We start from the raw sequence: 11399 nt of genomic DNA on the forward strand, positions 1-11399 counted from the left end.
GCCTCTTCAATGTTGCTGTTCCTGCTCTTCTATCTCTACACACTATTTCTGGGTTAGTTCATTTTATGGTTTCAAATGCCATTTTTATTTATAGAATGACTTCTACACCTATTTCTTCAATCCAGATATTTCCACTGTGCTTCAGATATAGAACAAATTGCTCAGTATCTGGACCTAGATAAACTCAACATGTCCAACACAAAACAGATTGCCTTTCCTCATGAAAATTTCTCCTCTTCTTGTATCTCTTTGCTTAGTTGGGGGCATCACCAACTGCCCAATTACCCAAGCCAGAAACCTGGGGGATCACCTTTGACTTCTCTCATTTCCTTACTTACCGTATGTGGTTAGTCATCAGGGATTTGTTATTTTACCTTCTAAATCATTTCTCAAATCCATCCTTTCCTCCCTATCCCTCCGACCTGTGCCCAACTTAAGGTCATCATTGCCCTTTGTCCGAATGATCACAATATCCTCCTAACTGGTCTCTCAGACTCAATGTTTATTTCTTTCAAGTCTTCATTCTGCAAAGTCATTAGAATAATCTTTCTAAAAATATAAATCCATATTCTCCCCGGTGAAAAATCTTTAATAGTTCCCAAATCCTGCTTTGTGGGTCCTTACAGCTTGTCGTTTCCACTGCAATGCCTTCGTTCATAGAGTCCCTTCTGTCTGGGGGACCTTTTCTAATCCCTCCAGCTCAACACCTCTTCTTCAGATATCGAGGCTTCTCAGACATAGTCTCTAAAACATTTTTGAATTTATCACCTCAAGGAGACCTACCCTAATATTTTCAGGCACCAGAAAGACTTACAGTCGGGCATACTGGATCAGTATCTTAGGTCTACTTCCTGATAGTTGCATGGCCTTGGGAAGGAAACTTAACCTCTCTCCACCTTAGTTCTCTCCTCTAAACAGGTGAGAATGATAATCATCAACCCCATGGTGTGTTTGAAGGGAGATGACATGTTCGTGAAGTACTTAGCACAGGTCTTGGCTCATAGTTTTACCCTGGACTCTAGCCACCCTGGCAGTAGAAACCATGTCTTTTTTTTTCTTTAACCAGTTAAGGCAAAAAAGGGACTTTATTGGCTCACAGAACCTGGGTCTCAGGGACAACTGAGACTAGGAACTCAAAAGCCATCAGGACCATCCCACTCCCCTCTCGGTCCTCTTCTTCTGTGTGTCGGTTTTATTCTTTTTAATTTTTTTTTATTCTCCTGCAGATTAATCCTTCCAGGTATTGGAACTATGGCACCAACAACTCCTGCCTTAATGTGAAACTGTGTCTATCTTATTCACCCTTGAATCCTCAGTGCCTGACGGTGTCTGGCAACAGAAGGAGACTTTTTAAATAAAAGGATAAAGAAATTGTAGCTATTAGGAATGTTTTTATGTACATGCATCTGTCCTACAATTTTCTGCTTATTCATAATGTTTTGGGATAAGAAATCTATAATTCTCCTAGACCTTGAAGGGCCACTCTCTTATTTAATAGTGTAGCTCTTTACTCATCACATTCATTCTGCAAGAAGAAAGGTGATTTAATATGGAAAGATTAGAGATGTCAGTTGACCAAAGAAGGACTTTGTTAACACGTAGTGACCTCTGTGGAGGAACCCATTGCTTAGTGGACTCTGACCAGGCAGCTTTTGCTGTTAAGGCACATCCTCTTTAAACATGTGTCTGCTGTCCTGGGGCAGGATGACTGGGGGAAGCTCACTCAACAGGGAAGACAGGAAGGGGATCTTGCAGAGAAAGGAGGTGAATGGATTGTCCTTGTTCTTGCTTTAGTCTCTCTCCAGATTTGTCTGTTATTTCAGAGGTGGGGAAACAAAGACCTTTTGCTAATAGTGGTGAAGTTATTTACAATCTGAGTGTATTGAAGGATCAACTATATAATTTGTGGGGTCTGGTGCAAATTGGAAATGCAGGCCCCTTGTTTGTAGATTACTGAGAATTTCAGGATGGCAACAGTAGAGCATTAAACTAAGCCCAGGGTCCTATGCAAATGTATGAGGTGACCACCCATGAAACTGCCCAGGTTTAGAGGCTGTAAGTGTTGGCAGATAAGAAAGTTGGTGTGTTCCTGGCATTTTCTACTGTGTTCAGCTCAGTTCCTGACCCATTAAGTTTAGAAAAAGAAACACCCAGCCAGCAAGTCCTCTCTCCTTCATAAAGCTAGGCTGTGTTCCCTATGATTCACACTTTTGTTTGTTTGTTTTCCTGCCCCAAACCCCCAAAGTCCTTGTATTATGGGTTTTGCAGGTTTAATTCTTTTGTCCTCATGGCCTTGTTCTGCTCTCATCCTTTCTATTAAGAATTTGTGTACTGTTTTTATTATTAGATTTCATCTGTGCATCCTTCCTTCTTTGTCTTTGCTGTCTTTAAACCAGATTTTCCATCTTTAATTCATTTAGATTGTTTTTAAAATATCTACCCTTCTGTGGTCACTTTTAGTTTTCTTTGGATTCCTTCCAATTTTCACTTGGTCTTCAGCAAATAAAGTGGATGTGTAGGCAGTGCTAGGCTGCCTTATCTCAGGAGACCCAGCTTATCAGTGGATGGCTCACCAACTCCTAACCATTGTTATGACCCAAATTATATCCACACTCTTTTCTCATAATTGGCTCCTCTCACAATATACTTGGCATCTCCTCTTTTCAAGCTTTTCCTATATCTATTCAGTATCGGTTTCCTACATAAAGTTTCACTTCCAATTATTTTTGTTAGTACTCACCTTTAGTTAAATTTTGATTGATTTTTGTGTCTATTTCTCTACGGTCTTTGGCTCTGTATCAACTTATTTTTTGGTCTTTATTGTTGTCCTAATTTAAGAAAGCCCACCCTTTTTAAGAAAGGGTTAGATCAGAGATTTATTTAGCTTAGAATTCTGCCTCTGACTCTCAAAGATACTTTATGGGTGAATACAGTGGTTCTCCATAGCTCATCTGAGTGATTAGAAATTAAAAACACATTATGGATCTGTAGTCTATGATATTACTTGTATTCTTCTTTGTAGTTACTTGCTTATATAGTCTATTTTATTTTGATTTTTGACTTCCTGACATCCCCTGCCAAACTATGACCTATACCAGGGATGTAAAATGTCCCCTGCAACCAGCTCTCTTTTGCCCCTTTTTAGGAAGTTAGATATACATGGAAGGATGCTAATGTTGAGTATTCCTTGCAGACTGTCTGGTCTGCATCTTTCCCCCCAAGATCAGGAGAAGAATAGTTACCTTCCCATGAAGAGATTTAAAGGTACAGGAGAAAAAAGGATAGTTTTGTATATTTTTATTTTAAAAATTCATTTAAAAAGCACATGAATTCTACTTGTTCAATGTATCAGATATTTTGCTTAGGCAAAAAACCAGAATTTCTTTGAAGGACATTGGTTAATATGAAGAAATCCAAGAAAAAATTGACAACAAGCCTTAGGAAATGGGAGATGGGACTTCTGCTTCTGATCAAGACTGAGTAACTAGAACTGGATTCCTCCCTCCCCCGCCACCTGAAAATATATGCAGCTATGATTTCAAGACAATTGACATCAGGCATTGAGCAACTGTTATTTCTAGAGACTGGAAACAAACAAGATGAGCCTACAATTGTCCCAGTGTACTGCCTTGAACTGTATTGCATATGTTTAAAAAGCTAGAGACAATAAAAATATTAAAAAGACCTAAATTAAAGCATATAGTGATAAAAACTACGTGTGTGAGATGAAAGCACAGTATGTGGTATTAACAGCACATTAGACATTGCAGAAGAAATTATCAGTGAATTTGAAGACATAGCAATAGAAACTATTTAAAATGAAGCATGCAGAGAAAAGAGAATCAACAAAAGGAAATAGACCATCAGTGAGCTGCAGGACAACTGCAGCAGTCTAATGTTTGTGTAGTTGGAGTCTTCAAAGGAGAGGAGAGAAAAAATATTTGAAGGAATAAAGGCCAGACATTTGATGGAAAGTAGAACTCCACGGATCCAGGGCTTCCCTAGTGGCACAGTGGTTGAGAGTCCAGCTGCCGATTCAGGGGACATGGGTTCATGCCCTGGTCCGGGAGTATCCCATATGCTGCGGAGTGGCTGGGCCTGTGGGCCGTGGCTGCTGGGCCTGTGCATCCGGAGCCTGTGCTCCACGGTGGAAGAGGCCACAGCAGTGAGAGGCCCGCGTACCGAAAAAAAACAAAAACAAAACCAAAAAAACTCCACGGATCCAAGAAGCTTGACAAAACCCAATCACAAGCTAGATGAAGGAAGCATATTATAATAAAATTTCTCAACCAGTAATAAAGAGAAAATCTTGAAAGCAATCAGAGAAAAAAAGATGACAGTAGATTTCTCATTGTGAAAAATATAAGCGAAGGGAGGGATAAATTGGAAGATTGGGATGGACACATACGCACTACTATATATAAAATAGATAACTAGTAAGGACCTACTGTATAGCATAGGGGACTCTACTCCATACTCTGTAATGACCTATATGGGAAAAGAATCTAAAAAGGAATGGAGCCCCATAGCACAGGGAGATCAACTCGGTACTTTGTGTCCACCTAGAGAGATGGGATAGGGAGGGTGGGAGGGAGACGCAAGGGGGAGGAGATATGGGGATATATGTATATGCATAGCTGATTCACTTTGTTATAAAGCAGAAACTAACACACCATTGTAAAGCAATAATACTCCAATAAAGATGTTAAAAAAATAAATGTATAAAAGAGTGGATATATGTATATGTATAACAGATTCACTTTGCTGTACACCTGAAACTAATACATTGCAAATCAACTATACCCCAATAAAAAAATTTTTAAAAAAAAGACAGTGAGAGTGAAACAACATCTTTAAAGTACCACAATTTAAAACAAAACACAAGATCTCCGAACCCAGAAAAAATGACTTTTAAAAACAAAGAAGTAGAATCGTTCAGACATACAAAAGCTGAAAGTATTCAGCACCAATAGATCCACACTACAAGCCGTTAAAGAAAATCCTTACCAGCAAGAATTGAGAGGTTCTAGAGACAAGGAAGCCTGATGGAACACAGGCATCTCCTCAGTCTGTTTCCTGTGGGAATATGTGGTTCTTCTGTCTCTGCTTCATTCTTCTGTCTCTGCAGACCAATCTTGGCTTTACTGTGGAATAACTTCTCAACAGCTTCTGAGTTTATATGTCCTTAGCTTCAGAAACAATCTGGCTCTCTTTGACCCCATTCCAAATTTATAGGAGAATCTGTGGCTCAGCTTTTACCAAGTGACCGATTATTTCTGGTCCATTCACCTGTGGCTGAATTGAGGTGTGGGGTCATACTATACAAGCATGGCTTTTGAGGGGTTGTTCTCAGAGAAAGAGTTTTATTATGAGCTGGACATACACCTAAAGGTGACTGATTGAGCCTTTAATTGCCTTATATCCTATCCTTTCATTGAAAGTGTCCTAGAAATATCTCGATCTGAATCAATCCTAAAAATCTATTGAGAAATAGGAATGCCAAGGAGAGATCATCAAGGATCTTTGGTGACCATATTTTATGGCAGAGGGTGAGAAGGGAGAGAGAACATTAGTTTGGGCTCAGATTTGCCAGAAGCAAGCACATAAACTCTGAATGTGGGTAGACAATGGTGTTGGTGACTCCAAGTGTGCTGTGACATGGACTTCAGAAGATGGGAGTTGAAGAGGATACTTGTGATCTCATCTCCTCATTAAGACAATATAATCCAGAAGAGATTAAAGCTCCATTTTAAAAGGCAGGGAGGGAACCTGTTGACAGGAGGCAGCCAGCATTTTCCTCAACAGAGGAGTCAGGAAGAAAGGGAAGACACATTTAAGATAACAGGGCATTCATACATGGTGTAAGGAATGGAGGTAGATGACTTTTAGAGTGTAAAATGTGAAAGTAAAAGATGAACGGGGAAACAGGACACTATTTCATGGTGTAGGAATCCCAAGGTGAATGAATCAAATGCCAGGTGATGTGTAAGCACCTGGGTATTCCAGCAGATAAGCAGACAAGGCATAACACATACCAGGCAGGATGTTGGAATACCAGAAGTATTATTCCTATGTCCCTATTGACAGGTGTTTTTTTCTTCTACCTTGTCTGGAGTCATCTTGGGCTGGGGTCAGTGATGGCATGAACTAAACCTAAAATTCCATCTGGAAGACGGAAGGAAATGTGGAGAAGTGCAAAGACCTTGTGTTTCTTTCAATGTCAACTCATGATGATTTAGTGTTGAAATAGACTGAGGTCTCCCAGGAAAATTAATCAGTTTCTTCCTCTTCTCCTCTCTTTCTCTTCCCTGTTGCCTTAATCAGATCATTGGTCCATAATTTCTGGGGCAAGTTTTGTGCCTTCAACACTATTGCCTGTGATGGAGTAGCCAAGCTAAACAAAGCATTGGAAAATTCATATCTATGAATAAACAGAATTGTTTACTCATTGTAAATGTGTAACCTCAAAATCTATTGGAAGAATGGGACCCTGCTTCACAGACTTGAAGGAGAAGATTTTGTCTTTTCTCTCAGTTTGATTGACTCCCAGAGACAGATGTGGATGTGAATTTATGCTTAACATGTGCAAGAGGTTAAAACCATGCCTGATGTCACCCACTTGTGTTGTCAACACAAAACACAAAAATGGAAAAAAGTCCTAACAATGGAAGTAGATCTCTGCAGTTCCCAGTAACTACTGCCCACCCAAGAGGTGGTAACATTGCTGAAGTCTCTGAGGCCAAAATTTACACAATCTTTCATTGATTAAAGGGGTTTTTAGCATTCCCTTAAAACTTGCATGTGTAGCTAATGGCTAACAGCTAATGCATTCTAAATTCTAAAAAGGATTTAGAGTAAAGAATGGAGAGTTTTTCTACTAGGTGGTGGGCCATGGTCCTAAGTCTCAAAATGTTGGGAGAAGGGAAAGTAACTTCAAATTAGAAAGAGTTGAATCAAGAAGGAAAGTGACTGTAATAATGACACTACACATTGATCGAATAGATTTTTTTTTTTTCTTGGTACAAACACAGAAAATTACACCTAATGCTCTTCTTGAAGTAGGCCCAAAATAACGCAATTCAAAGATTCTAAAATTTCAGAATAAAACTGTGACTTTAAAGAATACTCTTGGAGGGAGACTTAGTTTGTAGTTTATGCTCTTTAATACCGATTGATTTTTTTTTTAATTGAAGTATAGTTCATTTACAATGTTGTGTCAGTTTCTGGTCTACAGCAAAGTGATTCAGTTATATATAATCTTTTTCATTATGATTTATTATACCTGTTGAATTTTATATCATGTGTGTTTTACATATTAAAAAAATTTGATTCTTTTAACTTTTTAAAGAACCATCTTGAATCTTAGCAAGACTTCAGTCCTCTCTGATTGTTGAGTGTCTTTTAGCAAGTATGTCACTCTGGCATTTGCCAGAATTGATTATTTTATTAACAACATTCTTTTTAATATTAGTACTTCTGAGAATGAAAACTCAGACGACTGGAGAGAGAAAAATCTCAAAAGATAAAATTCTTTACTATCAAAATAGTTTTTCTTGAACATCTAGTTTCTTGTTAAGGAAATCATTCTAAATCAACTTCCTTTGTCTGATTTACTTAAATGTTATTGTGTTGATAACAGTAATTACTGTACATCCCACAAAACATGCTTTTAATCCATTATTCCTAGTTCTAATGAAGAGATAAGATAATATTCCCTGTTTTTAAAGTTTTTTACTTGGCCAAGGAATTAAAGTGTTTATATTTCCATCTAGTTTCTCTGAATAAAATCTTGTCTCCTTAGCTAAACTCCTTTAATTTTCTTTATCCTTTCATCGTTCCCCTGGTGACACCCTAGCCCTTTTTCCTGGATCTTTTGAGCACCACAGAAGACTCTGTGGAAAACAAGATTCAGCTCTCACCTCAATATATTTGGGTCAGGCTCTATGACTAATAATTTCAGGCCTTAGATAAAGGCTGGCTAGACATTGTTTCTCTGAATCCTTTTGTGGTCTAAACTCACAGTATAATTTGCCATCCAGAGCCATAGCCCCGAACTTCTGGCTTTTCTGCTATCTAGGTCTTTCTTCCAGGGCAGAGCTTGCTTTCCTTTCATGAAAAATTCACAAATTGAAAGCTATTTTTGTAGTGGAATTGGGCTTAGGCTCTTGTTAACCCTCACACTGACTTGAGTAAAATGATACATCTGACTCACTGGGTGCATGTTCTGGACTTTTTTCCCTGTTGTATGATGTTTTGGGGAGGTCATCTGGTGCTCTTGGGGCATTCTGTTATGGGATATTTGTTGGAAAATTATTATTGATTGTCTTATTTTTTGCCAGACACTGCAGAGTGCTGAGGAGACATAGATGTGTAATGTGGTCTCTGACTTCACGGATAATATCTAGCATGGGGTAAAGATGAGTGAGTTGACAGTGATAATTCAGTATGAAAAGTTAGGATGGGAAAGGCACAAGTTGCCATGGGAGTCTAATTCATACCTGGGTGGCCAGGAAAGTGTATCAGTTCCTAGTGCTGGGTAACAAATTGGACCAAAACTTAGTGGCATAATACAACCATTTTATTACACTCAGAATTTGTTGGTCAGAAATTTGAGAAGGGTTCAGTGGGATCAGTTCTTCTCTGTTCCACAATGTGTGGGACCTCAGCCAAGAAGACTCAAATGGCTGGGGGCAACTCAATGGCTGAGGGCTGAATCCTTGGTGTTTTCACTCACATGTCTGGCACCTGGGCAGATGGTATCAACTGAAACACCCACATGTGTGCTTCCTCACAACATGACAGCCTTAGAATAGTTGGATCCCTTATGTGGTCAGCTCAGGGCTCCAAAGAGCATGTGGGATAAAAGATATCGTTGTGGCCATCTTTGGAAAATCCTTCCTAACTCAGTTACTATCTAGTGCCTCATAAATCACACATTACCTTATCTGATGTAGCCCAAGGCCTCCACCTAAATGAAGGCACTCTCATCAGGAAGGACATTTCAAGGGCCTAGAGATCACCTTCCAGGAGCCAAGGGCAAAGGCCAGACCTCTGTTTGGGTGAGGTTAGTTCTTTACTACACAATGGGTTTACGGGTAGGGTTAGTGGAGAGAAAGTAAAAAGTCACTTGATGGTTTCAGTCTGGTGACTGAGAGAACTCAGGTGCTATTGTCAGAAGCAGAGCTAAGAAGTGGACCTGGTTATGAGACGAGGACAGGAGGAAAGGAGTATATTCCTGAATTCAGCTTTTGCGTTTGACACGGTCGAGCATCCAAGAATGTTAACTGACTTCAGAATGGCAGTGGTGGTGGAGGTGGCAGCCCTGTCCCAGTAACGTGGGAGGTGGAGGCCAGTGGCTCAGGTGGGAAGAGCAGCTGGTGTCAAGGCCCTGAAGAGAGACAGTGAATGGAGTAGTTTCTGGGGCACCAGGAACCACCACTTACCCCACCCACAAGTCTCAGATTAGGAAAGTGACCTCTGAATAGTCCTCCTACCAGGCACTGTGGGGGGAATTGCTCTTGATAAGTGCCTCCAGTGACAAACCTGTTTGGGCCATTCTGATGTGCTGTGAGAAAGTTTTATCTACCATATTGATGTGAATGATTTTCTAATCAATAACATCAGTAACGGCTTTGAGGTTTATTTCTCTTCAGGTATTTCCCCCCACCCCGCCCATTTCAATTTACAGCTTCTTCAATATCAGTGGTATCTGCCAGATAATTCAGTCTTTATCCAGAGCACAGGGTTTACAGATCTAGCTTCTCTCAGTAACTTCCAAATGTTCATTTTCCTAGCAGACCCATAACACTTTGTGTTTACAATATCCCTTACTTAACTCGAGTTTAAATTTGCCTTTAATTTCTCTTTGTAAAGATGCTTTGGGGATGAACAGAGCTAAAATGCCTTCCCTGGGTGTGCTTCTGCTTTCTGTGTTTCCCCCAACCAAGCAAAATTTCCCAAGACCCCTGGGCCCTCTCGTCTACAGAGTCATTGAATCGCCATTGCTTTTGCCCAGAGCCTTCCTGATGGTGGCAGCAAAACCATAAATTAAGTCAAAGCCAAAGCCAGGGATTTAAATGGGACTCTGCAAAGCCCCAAGCAGATGCTCCTGGAGCTTGGAAAACAAACATACCCAAGTTCCCAGGGAGGTAACAGGCTGGGCCGAGGCAGGAGACGGGGGAACTTCTCCTCCCTTTTCCTTGCGGGGCGCGGAGGAAACAATGCAGTGAATCTTTCATTCTGAAAGGCTGCGAATCTCCCTGCTGTTGACTGTCTTCCATCCTTGCAGGGATGGGCTGGCTACATGCCTCTCAGAGTGTGGAAAGGAGATGACCCCCTCTATGTGCTGTTTCTCAGAACTTCCCATACCATTGGCAGAGTCTTAAGTTGGGAGGAAGGGACCTATTGAGGAGGGTCCCCCAAAGCCAGTGTCTCTCACACACTCTCCAGGCACCTGGCCACTGTTAACATCCTCGCTGTGCCCTGCCAAGTGCTGTCTCCCCACATGCCCTCAACTCTTCTCCCAGAATTACCTGTACATAAATTTAATTAATAGGTCTCAACATGGTAAATGTGTATCTGTGTCACAAGGCCTAGAACAGAGATGCAGCTATATCTCGCATATGGGGTGACAACCCTTCCCCTCATGCATCCTTTTGCCTCCCCTTGGATAACAAGGTGTCCCATAGGCTGCTTTCCTTGAGTCTTTTGTTTGAGAGAAACTGACAGTTGTATTCTTAGTGAATGGAATCACATGGGACCAGATCTTTCATTGACGGGTCAGTGGAGTGACTCCACTGCTTGATTGTCATGAGATTCATACACAACAGAAAAGGAATTGTTCCCCCAAAGAAATAGAGTCGCTGGCAGGCAAAAATAAGAACCATCTACTCTTGTTGATGGATAGCAAGATGTTGGGTAAGGAGTTGAACAGCTTCTCTCTCCACAGACCTGTGTGCTGTGGTGGTAGATTCAACCCATATCTTGGATGCTGCTTCTAAAATAGGTGGGGGAAGTCCCCAAAGGTTGACTCCTGGAGATAAGAGTGGTGAAGTGCAGGAGGGACCTCCTGTGTGACTCGGCTTTCCTTCTGTGGGTTTGCAGATGAATTATTGGGTGCTGTCTCTGCCTTTCCCCTGGGAGTGTCTAGTAGATACTGGTGCAGGGCAGGGAAGGTGAGGGGCTCAGGCCACCTCCCAGCAGCTTTATCTAGTGAACTGTCACCCACACAGACCTCCCTTGTCTTGCACACGCTGTTTCTGCGCAGGGTATGGAGACAGAGCTCCTCCTGGTGCAATGAGGAGACACTGGATTAATTTGATTCATTCTGTTTTTTAAAGGATTATTTTTATATCACAGCTGTGGGTGATTCGGAGTTAGAAGGTGGTTGACACGGTTTA

Source organism: Mesoplodon mirus (assembly GCF_964341445.2).
Source record: "Mesoplodon mirus genome assembly, chromosome: 9".
In the NCBI taxonomy this organism is placed as follows: domain Eukaryota; kingdom Metazoa; phylum Chordata; class Mammalia; order Artiodactyla; family Ziphiidae; genus Mesoplodon; species Mesoplodon mirus.